Raw genomic sequence first — 12,875 nt, forward strand, 5'->3', positions numbered from 1 at the left:
ATCCCCTTAGGAAAGACCAATTGTACCCCCTAGTGGAGAGGGTTAGGTGTTAGGAAATGAGCAGGCCCGGCTATGCCGGAACCTGAGTGCACGGGCCATCATTGGGACTGGTGTTGGTGCCCCCTGTTCAAAAAATTACCCTTAAGCGGGTGTAGTGCACTGGGGTTGGGCCATTCGCGACGTTTCGGCTTAATTTAGCCTTCTTCAGGCTGGCCCACCCGCTCTTGTGTTCAATTTCGCCACTCTGGGCCTTTTATACTCCTGTTTTTCATTTCTGTTTTTCTTAACTTTTTCTGTTTCTTAGTTTTTACTTGTTCTCAGTTTTTTCTGCTTCAGCTCTCCCTTTTTCTGTTGTTCTTTGTTCTTTCTGTTTTTCTTTACCTTTCTCTTTGTATTTCTGTTTTTCTTTATACTTGTTCTTTATTCTTTGTTTTTCTTTACCTTTCTCTTTGTATTTCTGTTTTTCCTTATACTTGTTCTTTATTCTTTGTTTTTCTTTACCTTTCTCTTTGTATTTCTGTTTTTCCTTAAACTTGTTCTTTATTCTTTGTTTTTCTTTACCTTTCTCTTTGTATTTCTCTTTGTCTTTCTCTTTTTATCTCTGTTGTTCTTTTTTCCTTTCTGCTGTTCTTTATTATTTCTCTTTATTCCTCTTGTGTTCTTTTCTTTATTCTTTCTTATATTTCTTTAAATGGCACCCCCTTCTCATTAGACATCCCGTCCTTTGTACTGTATTTTTCTTTTATGGCACCCCCTTCCTGTAAATCCTTTCCTTTTGTACTCTGTCTTTTTTCTGACCTTTCTTGTCTTTTTTCTCTTAATTTAGGTTCTTAGGGCTCCCTTAAGGTTAGGGCTAGAAGGGGAAGGGGAGGGGGGCAAAGGGGTTAGGGTTAGGAAAAGGTAGTGGGTGGGGGGCTCCCCATAGTTAGGGAGAGAGGCAATGGGCAGGGGCACCACCAATCCCATGAGGCACTGGCTGGTAAGGTGTTAGGAAATGAGCAGGCCCGGCTATGCCGGAACCTGAGTGCACGGGCCATCATTGGGACTGGTGTTGGTGCCCCCTGTTCAAAAAATTACCCTTAAGCGGGTGTAGTGCACTGGGGTTGGGCCATTCGCGACGTTTCGGCTTAATTTAGCCTTCTTCAGGCTGGCCCACCCGCTCTTGTGTTCAATTTCGCCACTCTGGGCCTTTTATACTCCTGTTTTTCATTTCTGTTTTTCTTAACTTTTTCTGTTTCTTAGTTTTTACTTGTTCTCAGTTTTTTCTGCTTCAGCTCTCCCTTTTTCTGTTGTTCTTTGTTCTTTCTGTTTTTCTTTACCTTTCTCTTTGTATTTCTGTTTTTCTTTATACTTGTTCTTTATTCTTTGTTTTTCTTTACCTTTCTCTTTGTATTTCTGTTTTTCCTTATACTTGTTCTTTATTCTTTGTTTTTCTTTACCTTTCTCTTTGTATTTCTGTTTTTCCTTAAACTTGTTCTTTATTCTTTGTTTTTCTTTACCTTTCTCTTTGTATTTCTCTTTGTCTTTCTCTTTTTATCTCTGTTGTTCTTTTTTCCTTTCTGCTGTTCTTTATTATTTCTCTTTATTCCTCTTGTGTTCTTTTCTTTATTCTTTCTTATATTTCTTTAAATGGCACCCCCTTCTCATTAGACATCCCGTCCTTTGTACTGTATTTTTCTTTTATGGCACCCCCTTCCTGTAAATCCTTTCCTTTTGTACTCTGTCTTTTTTCTGACCTTTCTTGTCTTTTTTCTCTTAATTTAGGTTCTTAGGGCTCCCTTAAGGTTAGGGCTAGAAGGGGAAGGGGAGGGGGGCAAAGGGGTTAGGGTTAGGAAAAGGTAGTGGGTGGGGGGCTCCCCATAGTTAGGGAGAGAGGCAATGGGCAGGGGCACCACCAATCCCATGAGGCACTGGCTGGTAAGGTGTTAGGAAATGAGCAGGCCCGGCTATGCCGGAACCTGAGTGCACGGGCCATCATTGGGACTGGTGTTGGTGCCCCCTGTTCAAAAAATTACCCTTAAGCGGGTGTAGTGCACTGGGGTTGGGCCATTCGCGACGTTTCGGCTTAATTTAGCCTTCTTCAGGCTGGCCCACCCGCTCTTGTGTTCAATTTCGCCACTCTGGGCCTTTTATACTCCTGTTTTTCATTTCTGTTTTTCTTAACTTTTTCTGTTTCTTAGTTTTTACTTGTTCTCAGTTTTTTCTGCTTCAGCTCTCCCTTTTTCTGTTGTTCTTTGTTCTTTCTGTTTTTCTTTACCTTTCTCTTTGTATTTCTGTTTTTCTTTATACTTGTTCTTTATTCTTTGTTTTTCTTTACCTTTCTCTTTGTATTTCTGTTTTTCCTTATACTTGTTCTTTATTCTTTGTTTTTCTTTACCTTTCTCTTTGTATTTCTGTTTTTCCTTAAACTTGTTCTTTATTCTTTGTTTTTCTTTACCTTTCTCTTTGTATTTCTCTTTGTCTTTCTCTTTTTATCTCTGTTGTTCTTTTTTCCTTTCTGCTGTTCTTTATTATTTCTCTTTATTCCTCTTGTGTTCTTTTCTTTATTCTTTCTTATATTTCTTTAAATGGCACCCCCTTCTCATTAGACATCCCGTCCTTTGTACTGTATTTTTCTTTTATGGCACCCCCTTCCTGTAAATCCTTTCCTTTTGTACTCTGTCTTTTTTCTGACCTTTCTTGTCTTTTTTCTCTTAATTTAGGTTCTTAGGGCTCCCTTAAGGTTAGGGCTAGAAGGGGAAGGGGAGGGGGGCAAAGGGGTTAGGGTTAGGAAAAGGTAGTGGGTGGGGGGCTCCCCATAGTTAGGGAGAGAGGCAATGGGCAGGGGCACCACCAATCCCATGAGGCACTGGCTGGTAAGGTGTTAGGAAATGAGCAGGCCCGGCTATGCCGGAACCTGAGTGCACGGGCCATCATTGGGACTGGTGTTGGTGCCCCCTGTTCAAAAAATTACCCTTAAGCGGGTGTAGTGCACTGGGGTTGGGCCATTCGCGACGTTTCGGCTTAATTTAGCCTTCTTCAGGCTGGCCCACCCGCTCTTGTGTTCAATTTCGCCACTCTGGGCCTTTTATACTCCTGTTTTTCATTTCTGTTTTTCTTAACTTTTTCTGTTTCTTAGTTTTTACTTGTTCTCAGTTTTTTCTGCTTCAGCTCTCCCTTTTTCTGTTGTTCTTTGTTCTTTCTGTTTTTCTTTACCTTTCTCTTTGTATTTCTGTTTTTCTTTATACTTGTTCTTTATTCTTTGTTTTTCTTTACCTTTCTCTTTGTATTTCTGTTTTTCCTTATACTTGTTCTTTATTCTTTGTTTTTCTTTACCTTTCTCTTTGTATTTCTGTTTTTCCTTAAACTTGTTCTTTATTCTTTGTTTTTCTTTACCTTTCTCTTTGTATTTCTCTTTGTCTTTCTCTTTTTATCTCTGTTGTTCTTTTTTCCTTTCTGCTGTTCTTTATTATTTCTCTTTATTCCTCTTGTGTTCTTTTCTTTATTCTTTCTTATATTTCTTTAAATGGCACCCCCTTCTCATTAGACATCCCGTCCTTTGTACTGTATTTTTCTTTTATGGCACCCCCTTCCTGTAAATCCTTTCCTTTTGTACTCTGTCTTTTTTCTGACCTTTCTTGTCTTTTTTCTCTTAATTTAGGTTCTTAGGGCTCCCTTAAGGTTAGGGCTAGAAGGGGAAGGGGAGGGGGGCAAAGGGGTTAGGGTTAGGAAAAGGTAGTGGGTGGGGGGCTCCCCATAGTTAGGGAGAGAGGCAATGGGCAGGGGCACCACCAATCCCATGAGGCACTGGCTGGTAAGGTGTTAGGAAATGAGCAGGCCCGGCTATGCCGGAACCTGAGTGCACGGGCCATCATTGGGACTGGTGTTGGTGCCCCCTGTTCAAAAAATTACCCTTAAGCGGGTGTAGTGCACTGGGGTTGGGCCATTCGCGACGTTTCGGCTTAATTTAGCCTTCTTCAGGCTGGCCCACCCGCTCTTGTGTTCAATTTCGCCACTCTGGGCCTTTTATACTCCTGTTTTTCATTTCTGTTTTTCTTAACTTTTTCTGTTTCTTAGTTTTTACTTGTTCTCAGTTTTTTCTGCTTCAGCTCTCCCTTTTTCTGTTGTTCTTTGTTCTTTCTGTTTTTCTTTACCTTTCTCTTTGTATTTCTGTTTTTCTTTATACTTGTTCTTTATTCTTTGTTTTTCTTTACCTTTCTCTTTGTATTTCTGTTTTTCCTTATACTTGTTCTTTATTCTTTGTTTTTCTTTACCTTTCTCTTTGTATTTCTGTTTTTCCTTAAACTTGTTCTTTATTCTTTGTTTTTCTTTACCTTTCTCTTTGTATTTCTCTTTGTCTTTCTCTTTTTATCTCTGTTGTTCTTTTTTCCTTTCTGCTGTTCTTTATTATTTCTCTTTATTCCTCTTGTGTTCTTTTCTTTATTCTTTCTTATATTTCTTTAAATGGCACCCCCTTCTCATTAGACATCCCGTCCTTTGTACTGTATTTTTCTTTTATGGCACCCCCTTCCTGTAAATCCTTTCCTTTTGTACTCTGTCTTTTTTCTGACCTTTCTTGTCTTTTTTCTCTTAATTTAGGTTCTTAGGGCTCCCTTAAGGTTAGGGCTAGAAGGGGAAGGGGAGGGGGGCAAAGGGGTTAGGGTTAGGAAAAGGTAGTGGGTGGGGGGCTCCCCATAGTTAGGGAGAGAGGCAATGGGCAGGGGCACCACCAATCCCATGAGGCACTGGCTGGTAAGGTGTTAGGAAATGAGCAGGCCCGGCTATGCCGGAACCTGAGTGCACGGGCCATCATTGGGACTGGTGTTGGTGCCCCCTGTTCAAAAAATTACCCTTAAGCGGGTGTAGTGCACTGGGGTTGGGCCATTCGCGACGTTTCGGCTTAATTTAGCCTTCTTCAGGCTGGCCCACCCGCTCTTGTGTTCAATTTCGCCACTCTGGGCCTTTTATACTCCTGTTTTTCATTTCTGTTTTTCTTAACTTTTTCTGTTTCTTAGTTTTTACTTGTTCTCAGTTTTTTCTGCTTCAGCTCTCCCTTTTTCTGTTGTTCTTTGTTCTTTCTGTTTTTCTTTACCTTTCTCTTTGTATTTCTGTTTTTCTTTATACTTGTTCTTTATTCTTTGTTTTTCTTTACCTTTCTCTTTGTATTTCTGTTTTTCCTTATACTTGTTCTTTATTCTTTGTTTTTCTTTACCTTTCTCTTTGTATTTCTGTTTTTCCTTAAACTTGTTCTTTATTCTTTGTTTTTCTTTACCTTTCTCTTTGTATTTCTCTTTGTCTTTCTCTTTTTATCTCTGTTGTTCTTTTTTCCTTTCTGCTGTTCTTTATTATTTCTCTTTATTCCTCTTGTGTTCTTTTCTTTATTCTTTCTTATATTTCTTTAAATGGCACCCCCTTCTCATTAGACATCCCGTCCTTTGTACTGTATTTTTCTTTTATGGCACCCCCTTCCTGTAAATCCTTTCCTTTTGTACTCTGTCTTTTTTCTGACCTTTCTTGTCTTTTTTCTCTTAATTTAGGTTCTTAGGGCTCCCTTAAGGTTAGGGCTAGAAGGGGAAGGGGAGGGGGGCAAAGGGGTTAGGGTTAGGAAAAGGTAGTGGGTGGGGGGCTCCCCATAGTTAGGGAGAGAGGCAATGGGCAGGGGCACCACCAATCCCATGAGGCACTGGCTGGTAAGGTGTTAGGAAATGAGCAGGCCCGGCTATGCCGGAACCTGAGTGCACGGGCCATCATTGGGACTGGTGTTGGTGCCCCCTGTTCAAAAAATTACCCTTAAGCGGGTGTAGTGCACTGGGGTTGGGCCATTCGCGACGTTTCGGCTTAATTTAGCCTTCTTCAGGCTGGCCCACCCGCTCTTGTGTTCAATTTCGCCACTCTGGGCCTTTTATACTCCTGTTTTTCATTTCTGTTTTTCTTAACTTTTTCTGTTTCTTAGTTTTTACTTGTTCTCAGTTTTTTCTGCTTCAGCTCTCCCTTTTTCTGTTGTTCTTTGTTCTTTCTGTTTTTCTTTACCTTTCTCTTTGTATTTCTGTTTTTCTTTATACTTGTTCTTTATTCTTTGTTTTTCTTTACCTTTCTCTTTGTATTTCTGTTTTTCCTTATACTTGTTCTTTATTCTTTGTTTTTCTTTACCTTTCTCTTTGTATTTCTGTTTTTCCTTAAACTTGTTCTTTATTCTTTGTTTTTCTTTACCTTTCTCTTTGTATTTCTCTTTGTCTTTCTCTTTTTATCTCTGTTGTTCTTTTTTCCTTTCTGCTGTTCTTTATTATTTCTCTTTATTCCTCTTGTGTTCTTTTCTTTATTCTTTCTTATATTTCTTTAAATGGCACCCCCTTCTCATTAGACATCCCGTCCTTTGTACTGTATTTTTCTTTTATGGCACCCCCTTCCTGTAAATCCTTTCCTTTTGTACTCTGTCTTTTTTCTGACCTTTCTTGTCTTTTTTCTCTTAATTTAGGTTCTTAGGGCTCCCTTAAGGTTAGGGCTAGAAGGGGAAGGGGAGGGGGGCAAAGGGGTTAGGGTTAGGAAAAGGTAGTGGGTGGGGGGCTCCCCATAGTTAGGGAGAGAGGCAATGGGCAGGGGCACCACCAATCCCATGAGGCACTGGCTGGTAAGGTGTTAGGAAATGAGCAGGCCCGGCTATGCCGGAACCTGAGTGCACGGGCCATCATTGGGACTGGTGTTGGTGCCCCCTGTTCAAAAAATTACCCTTAAGCGGGTGTAGTGCACTGGGGTTGGGCCATTCGCGACGTTTCGGCTTAATTTAGCCTTCTTCAGGCTGGCCCACCCGCTCTTGTGTTCAATTTCGCCACTCTGGGCCTTTTATACTCCTGTTTTTCATTTCTGTTTTTCTTAACTTTTTCTGTTTCTTAGTTTTTACTTGTTCTCAGTTTTTTCTGCTTCAGCTCTCCCTTTTTCTGTTGTTCTTTGTTCTTTCTGTTTTTCTTTACCTTTCTCTTTGTATTTCTGTTTTTCTTTATACTTGTTCTTTATTCTTTGTTTTTCTTTACCTTTCTCTTTGTATTTCTGTTTTTCCTTATACTTGTTCTTTATTCTTTGTTTTTCTTTACCTTTCTCTTTGTATTTCTGTTTTTCCTTAAACTTGTTCTTTATTCTTTGTTTTTCTTTACCTTTCTCTTTGTATTTCTCTTTGTCTTTCTCTTTTTATCTCTGTTGTTCTTTTTTCCTTTCTGCTGTTCTTTATTATTTCTCTTTATTCCTCTTGTGTTCTTTTCTTTATTCTTTCTTATATTTCTTTAAATGGCACCCCCTTCTCATTAGACATCCCGTCCTTTGTACTGTATTTTTCTTTTATGGCACCCCCTTCCTGTAAATCCTTTCCTTTTGTACTCTGTCTTTTTTCTGACCTTTCTTGTCTTTTTTCTCTTAATTTAGGTTCTTAGGGCTCCCTTAAGGTTAGGGCTAGAAGGGGAAGGGGAGGGGGGCAAAGGGGTTAGGGTTAGGAAAAGGTAGTGGGTGGGGGGCTCCCCATAGTTAGGGAGAGAGGCAATGGGCAGGGGCACCACCAATCCCATGAGGCACTGGCTGGTAAGGTGTTAGGAAATGAGCAGGCCCGGCTATGCCGGAACCTGAGTGCACGGGCCATCATTGGGACTGGTGTTGGTGCCCCCTGTTCAAAAAATTACCCTTAAGCGGGTGTAGTGCACTGGGGTTGGGCCATTCGCGACGTTTCGGCTTAATTTAGCCTTCTTCAGGCTGGCCCACCCGCTCTTGTGTTCAATTTCGCCACTCTGGGCCTTTTATACTCCTGTTTTTCATTTCTGTTTTTCTTAACTTTTTCTGTTTCTTAGTTTTTACTTGTTCTCAGTTTTTTCTGCTTCAGCTCTCCCTTTTTCTGTTGTTCTTTGTTCTTTCTGTTTTTCTTTACCTTTCTCTTTGTATTTCTGTTTTTCTTTATACTTGTTCTTTATTCTTTGTTTTTCTTTACCTTTCTCTTTGTATTTCTGTTTTTCCTTATACTTGTTCTTTATTCTTTGTTTTTCTTTACCTTTCTCTTTGTATTTCTGTTTTTCCTTAAACTTGTTCTTTATTCTTTGTTTTTCTTTACCTTTCTCTTTGTATTTCTCTTTGTCTTTCTCTTTTTATCTCTGTTGTTCTTTTTTCCTTTCTGCTGTTCTTTATTATTTCTCTTTATTCCTCTTGTGTTCTTTTCTTTATTCTTTCTTATATTTCTTTAAATGGCACCCCCTTCTCATTAGACATCCCGTCCTTTGTACTGTATTTTTCTTTTATGGCACCCCCTTCCTGTAAATCCTTTCCTTTTGTACTCTGTCTTTTTTCTGACCTTTCTTGTCTTTTTTCTCTTAATTTAGGTTCTTAGGGCTCCCTTAAGGTTAGGGCTAGAAGGGGAAGGGGAGGGGGGCAAAGGGGTTAGGGTTAGGAAAAGGTAGTGGGTGGGGGGCTCCCCATAGTTAGGGAGAGAGGCAATGGGCAGGGGCACCACCAATCCCATGAGGCACTGGCTGGTAAGGTGTTAGGAAATGAGCAGGCCCGGCTATGCCGGAACCTGAGTGCACGGGCCATCATTGGGACTGGTGTTGGTGCCCCCTGTTCAAAAAATTACCCTTAAGCGGGTGTAGTGCACTGGGGTTGGGCCATTCGCGACGTTTCGGCTTAATTTAGCCTTCTTCAGGCTGGCCCACCCGCTCTTGTGTTCAATTTCGCCACTCTGGGCCTTTTATACTCCTGTTTTTCATTTCTGTTTTTCTTAACTTTTTCTGTTTCTTAGTTTTTACTTGTTCTCAGTTTTTTCTGCTTCAGCTCTCCCTTTTTCTGTTGTTCTTTGTTCTTTCTGTTTTTCTTTACCTTTCTCTTTGTATTTCTGTTTTTCTTTATACTTGTTCTTTATTCTTTGTTTTTCTTTACCTTTCTCTTTGTATTTCTGTTTTTCCTTATACTTGTTCTTTATTCTTTGTTTTTCTTTACCTTTCTCTTTGTATTTCTGTTTTTCCTTAAACTTGTTCTTTATTCTTTGTTTTTCTTTACCTTTCTCTTTGTATTTCTCTTTGTCTTTCTCTTTTTATCTCTGTTGTTCTTTTTTCCTTTCTGCTGTTCTTTATTATTTCTCTTTATTCCTCTTGTGTTCTTTTCTTTATTCTTTCTTATATTTCTTTAAATGGCACCCCCTTCTCATTAGACATCCCGTCCTTTGTACTGTATTTTTCTTTTATGGCACCCCCTTCCTGTAAATCCTTTCCTTTTGTACTCTGTCTTTTTTCTGACCTTTCTTGTCTTTTTTCTCTTAATTTAGGTTCTTAGGGCTCCCTTAAGGTTAGGGCTAGAAGGGGAAGGGGAGGGGGGCAAAGGGGTTAGGGTTAGGAAAAGGTAGTGGGTGGGGGGCTCCCCATAGTTAGGGAGAGAGGCAATGGGCAGGGGCACCACCAATCCCATGAGGCACTGGCTGGTAAGGTGTTAGGAAATGAGCAGGCCCGGCTATGCCGGAACCTGAGTGCACGGGCCATCATTGGGACTGGTGTTGGTGCCCCCTGTTCAAAAAATTACCCTTAAGCGGGTGTAGTGCACTGGGGTTGGGCCATTCGCGACGTTTCGGCTTAATTTAGCCTTCTTCAGGCTGGCCCACCCGCTCTTGTGTTCAATTTCGCCACTCTGGGCCTTTTATACTCCTGTTTTTCATTTCTGTTTTTCTTAACTTTTTCTGTTTCTTAGTTTTTACTTGTTCTCAGTTTTTTCTGCTTCAGCTCTCCCTTTTTCTGTTGTTCTTTGTTCTTTCTGTTTTTCTTTACCTTTCTCTTTGTATTTCTGTTTTTCTTTATACTTGTTCTTTATTCTTTGTTTTTCTTTACCTTTCTCTTTGTATTTCTGTTTTTCCTTATACTTGTTCTTTATTCTTTGTTTTTCTTTACCTTTCTCTTTGTATTTCTGTTTTTCCTTAAACTTGTTCTTTATTCTTTGTTTTTCTTTACCTTTCTCTTTGTATTTCTCTTTGTCTTTCTCTTTTTATCTCTGTTGTTCTTTTTTCCTTTCTGCTGTTCTTTATTATTTCTCTTTATTCCTCTTGTGTTCTTTTCTTTATTCTTTCTTATATTTCTTTAAATGGCACCCCCTTCTCATTAGACATCCCGTCCTTTGTACTGTATTTTTCTTTTATGGCACCCCCTTCCTGTAAATCCTTTCCTTTTGTACTCTGTCTTTTTTCTGACCTTTCTTGTCTTTTTTCTCTTAATTTAGGTTCTTAGGGCTCCCTTAAGGTTAGGGCTAGAAGGGGAAGGGGAGGGGGGCAAAGGGGTTAGGGTTAGGAAAAGGTAGTGGGTGGGGGGCTCCCCATAGTTAGGGAGAGAGGCAATGGGCAGGGGCACCACCAATCCCATGAGGCACTGGCTGGTAAGGTGTTAGGAAATGAGCAGGCCCGGCTATGCCGGAACCTGAGTGCACGGGCCATCATTGGGACTGGTGTTGGTGCCCCCTGTTCAAAAAATTACCCTTAAGCGGGTGTAGTGCACTGGGGTTGGGCCATTCGCGACGTTTCGGCTTAATTTAGCCTTCTTCAGGCTGGCCCACCCGCTCTTGTGTTCAATTTCGCCACTCTGGGCCTTTTATACTCCTGTTTTTCATTTCTGTTTTTCTTAACTTTTTCTGTTTCTTAGTTTTTACTTGTTCTCAGTTTTTTCTGCTTCAGCTCTCCCTTTTTCTGTTGTTCTTTGTTCTTTCTGTTTTTCTTTACCTTTCTCTTTGTATTTCTGTTTTTCTTTATACTTGTTCTTTATTCTTTGTTTTTCTTTACCTTTCTCTTTGTATTTCTGTTTTTCCTTATACTTGTTCTTTATTCTTTGTTTTTCTTTACCTTTCTCTTTGTATTTCTGTTTTTCCTTAAACTTGTTCTTTATTCTTTGTTTTTCTTTACCTTTCTCTTTGTATTTCTCTTTGTCTTTCTCTTTTTATCTCTGTTGTTCTTTTTTCCTTTCTGCTGTTCTTTATTATTTCTCTTTATTCCTCTTGTGTTCTTTTCTTTATTCTTTCTTATATTTCTTTAAATGGCACCCCCTTCTCATTAGACATCCCGTCCTTTGTACTGTATTTTTCTTTTATGGCACCCCCTTCCTGTAAATCCTTTCCTTTTGTACTCTGTCTTTTTTCTGACCTTTCTTGTCTTTTTTCTCTTAATTTAGGTTCTTAGGGCTCCCTTAAGGTTAGGGCTAGAAGGGGAAGGGGAGGGGGGCAAAGGGGTTAGGGTTAGGAAAAGGTAGTGGGTGGGGGGCTCCCCATAGTTAGGGAGAGAGGCAATGGGCAGGGGCACCACCAATCCCATGAGGCACTGGCTGGTAAGGTGTTAGGAAATGAGCAGGCCCGGCTATGCCGGAACCTGAGTGCACGGGCCATCATTGGGACTGGTGTTGGTGCCCCCTGTTCAAAAAATTACCCTTAAGCGGGTGTAGTGCACTGGGGTTGGGCCATTCGCGACGTTTCGGCTTAATTTAGCCTTCTTCAGGCTGGCCCACCCGCTCTTGTGTTCAATTTCGCCACTCTGGGCCTTTTATACTCCTGTTTTTCATTTCTGTTTTTCTTAACTTTTTCTGTTTCTTAGTTTTTACTTGTTCTCAGTTTTTTCTGCTTCAGCTCTCCCTTTTTCTGTTGTTCTTTGTTCTTTCTGTTTTTCTTTACCTTTCTCTTTGTATTTCTGTTTTTCTTTATACTTGTTCTTTATTCTTTGTTTTTCTTTACCTTTCTCTTTGTATTTCTGTTTTTCCTTATACTTGTTCTTTATTCTTTGTTTTTCTTTACCTTTCTCTTTGTATTTCTGTTTTTCCTTAAACTTGTTCTTTATTCTTTGTTTTTCTTTACCTTTCTCTTTGTATTTCTCTTTGTCTTTCTCTTTTTATCTCTGTTGTTCTTTTTTCCTTTCTGCTGTTCTTTATTATTTCTCTTTATTCCTCTTGTGTTCTTTTCTTTATTCTTTCTTATATTTCTTTAAATGGCACCCCCTTCTCATTAGACATCCCGTCCTTTGTACTGTATTTTTCTTTTATGGCACCCCCTTCCTGTAAATCCTTTCCTTTTGTACTCTGTCTTTTTTCTGACCTTTCTTGTCTTTTTTCTCTTAATTTAGGTTCTTAGGGCTCCCTTAAGGTTAGGGCTAGAAGGGGAAGGGGAGGGGGGCAAAGGGGTTAGGGTTAGGAAAAGGTAGTGGGTGGGGGGCTCCCCATAGTTAGGGAGAGAGGCAATGGGCAGGGGCACCACCAATCCCATGAGGCACTGGCTGGTAAGGTGTTAGGAAATGAGCAGGCCCGGCTATGCCGGAACCTGAGTGCACGGGCCATCATTGGGACTGGTGTTGGTGCCCCCTGTTCAAAAAATTACCCTTAAGCGGGTGTAGTGCACTGGGGTTGGGCCATTCGCGACGTTTCGGCTTAATTTAGCCTTCTTCAGGCTGGCCCACCCGCTCTTGTGTTCAATTTCGCCACTCTGGGCCTTTTATACTCCTGTTTTTCATTTCTGTTTTTCTTAACTTTTTCTGTTTCTTAGTTTTTACTTGTTCTCAGTTTTTTCTGCTTCAGCTCTCCCTTTTTCTGTTGTTCTTTGTTCTTTCTGTTTTTCTTTACCTTTCTCTTTGTATTTCTGTTTTTCTTTATACTTGTTCTTTATTCTTTGTTTTTCTTTACCTTTCTCTTTGTATTTCTGTTTTTCCTTATACTTGTTCTTTATTCTTTGTTTTTCTTTACCTTTCTCTTTGTATTTCTGTTTTTCCTTAAACTTGTTCTTTATTCTTTGTTTTTCTTTACCTTTCTCTTTGTATTTCTCTTTGTCTTTCTCTTTTTATCTCTGTTGTTCTTTTTTCCTTTCTGCTGTTCTTTATTATTTCTCTTTATTCCTCTTGTGTTCTTTTCTTTATTCTTTCTTAT

General features: G+C 39.9%; 1 long non-coding RNA gene across 1 annotated transcript; it reads right to left on the bottom strand.

The window, feature by feature from the left end:
• Window positions 1–261: 261 nt before the first annotated feature.
• Window positions 262–12,867, bottom strand: LOC145424120 (uncharacterized). Its single transcript, XR_013905088.1, has 15 exons — window positions 12,756–12,867; window positions 11,818–12,695; window positions 10,880–11,757; window positions 9,942–10,819; window positions 9,004–9,881; window positions 8,066–8,943; window positions 7,128–8,005; window positions 6,190–7,067; window positions 5,252–6,129; window positions 4,314–5,191; window positions 3,376–4,253; window positions 2,438–3,315; window positions 1,500–2,377; window positions 562–1,439; window positions 262–501 (listed from the first exon to the last, which is right to left on the bottom strand). It is a non-coding gene; the product is annotated as an uncharacterized LOC145424120 (long non-coding RNA).
• Window positions 12,868–12,875: the final 8 nt, after the last annotated feature.

The sequence above is a fragment of the Astatotilapia calliptera genome, chromosome 23, assembly GCF_964374335.1.
Source record: "Astatotilapia calliptera chromosome 23, fAstCal68.1, whole genome shotgun sequence".
NCBI classification, from domain to species: domain Eukaryota; kingdom Metazoa; phylum Chordata; class Actinopteri; order Cichliformes; family Cichlidae; genus Astatotilapia; species Astatotilapia calliptera.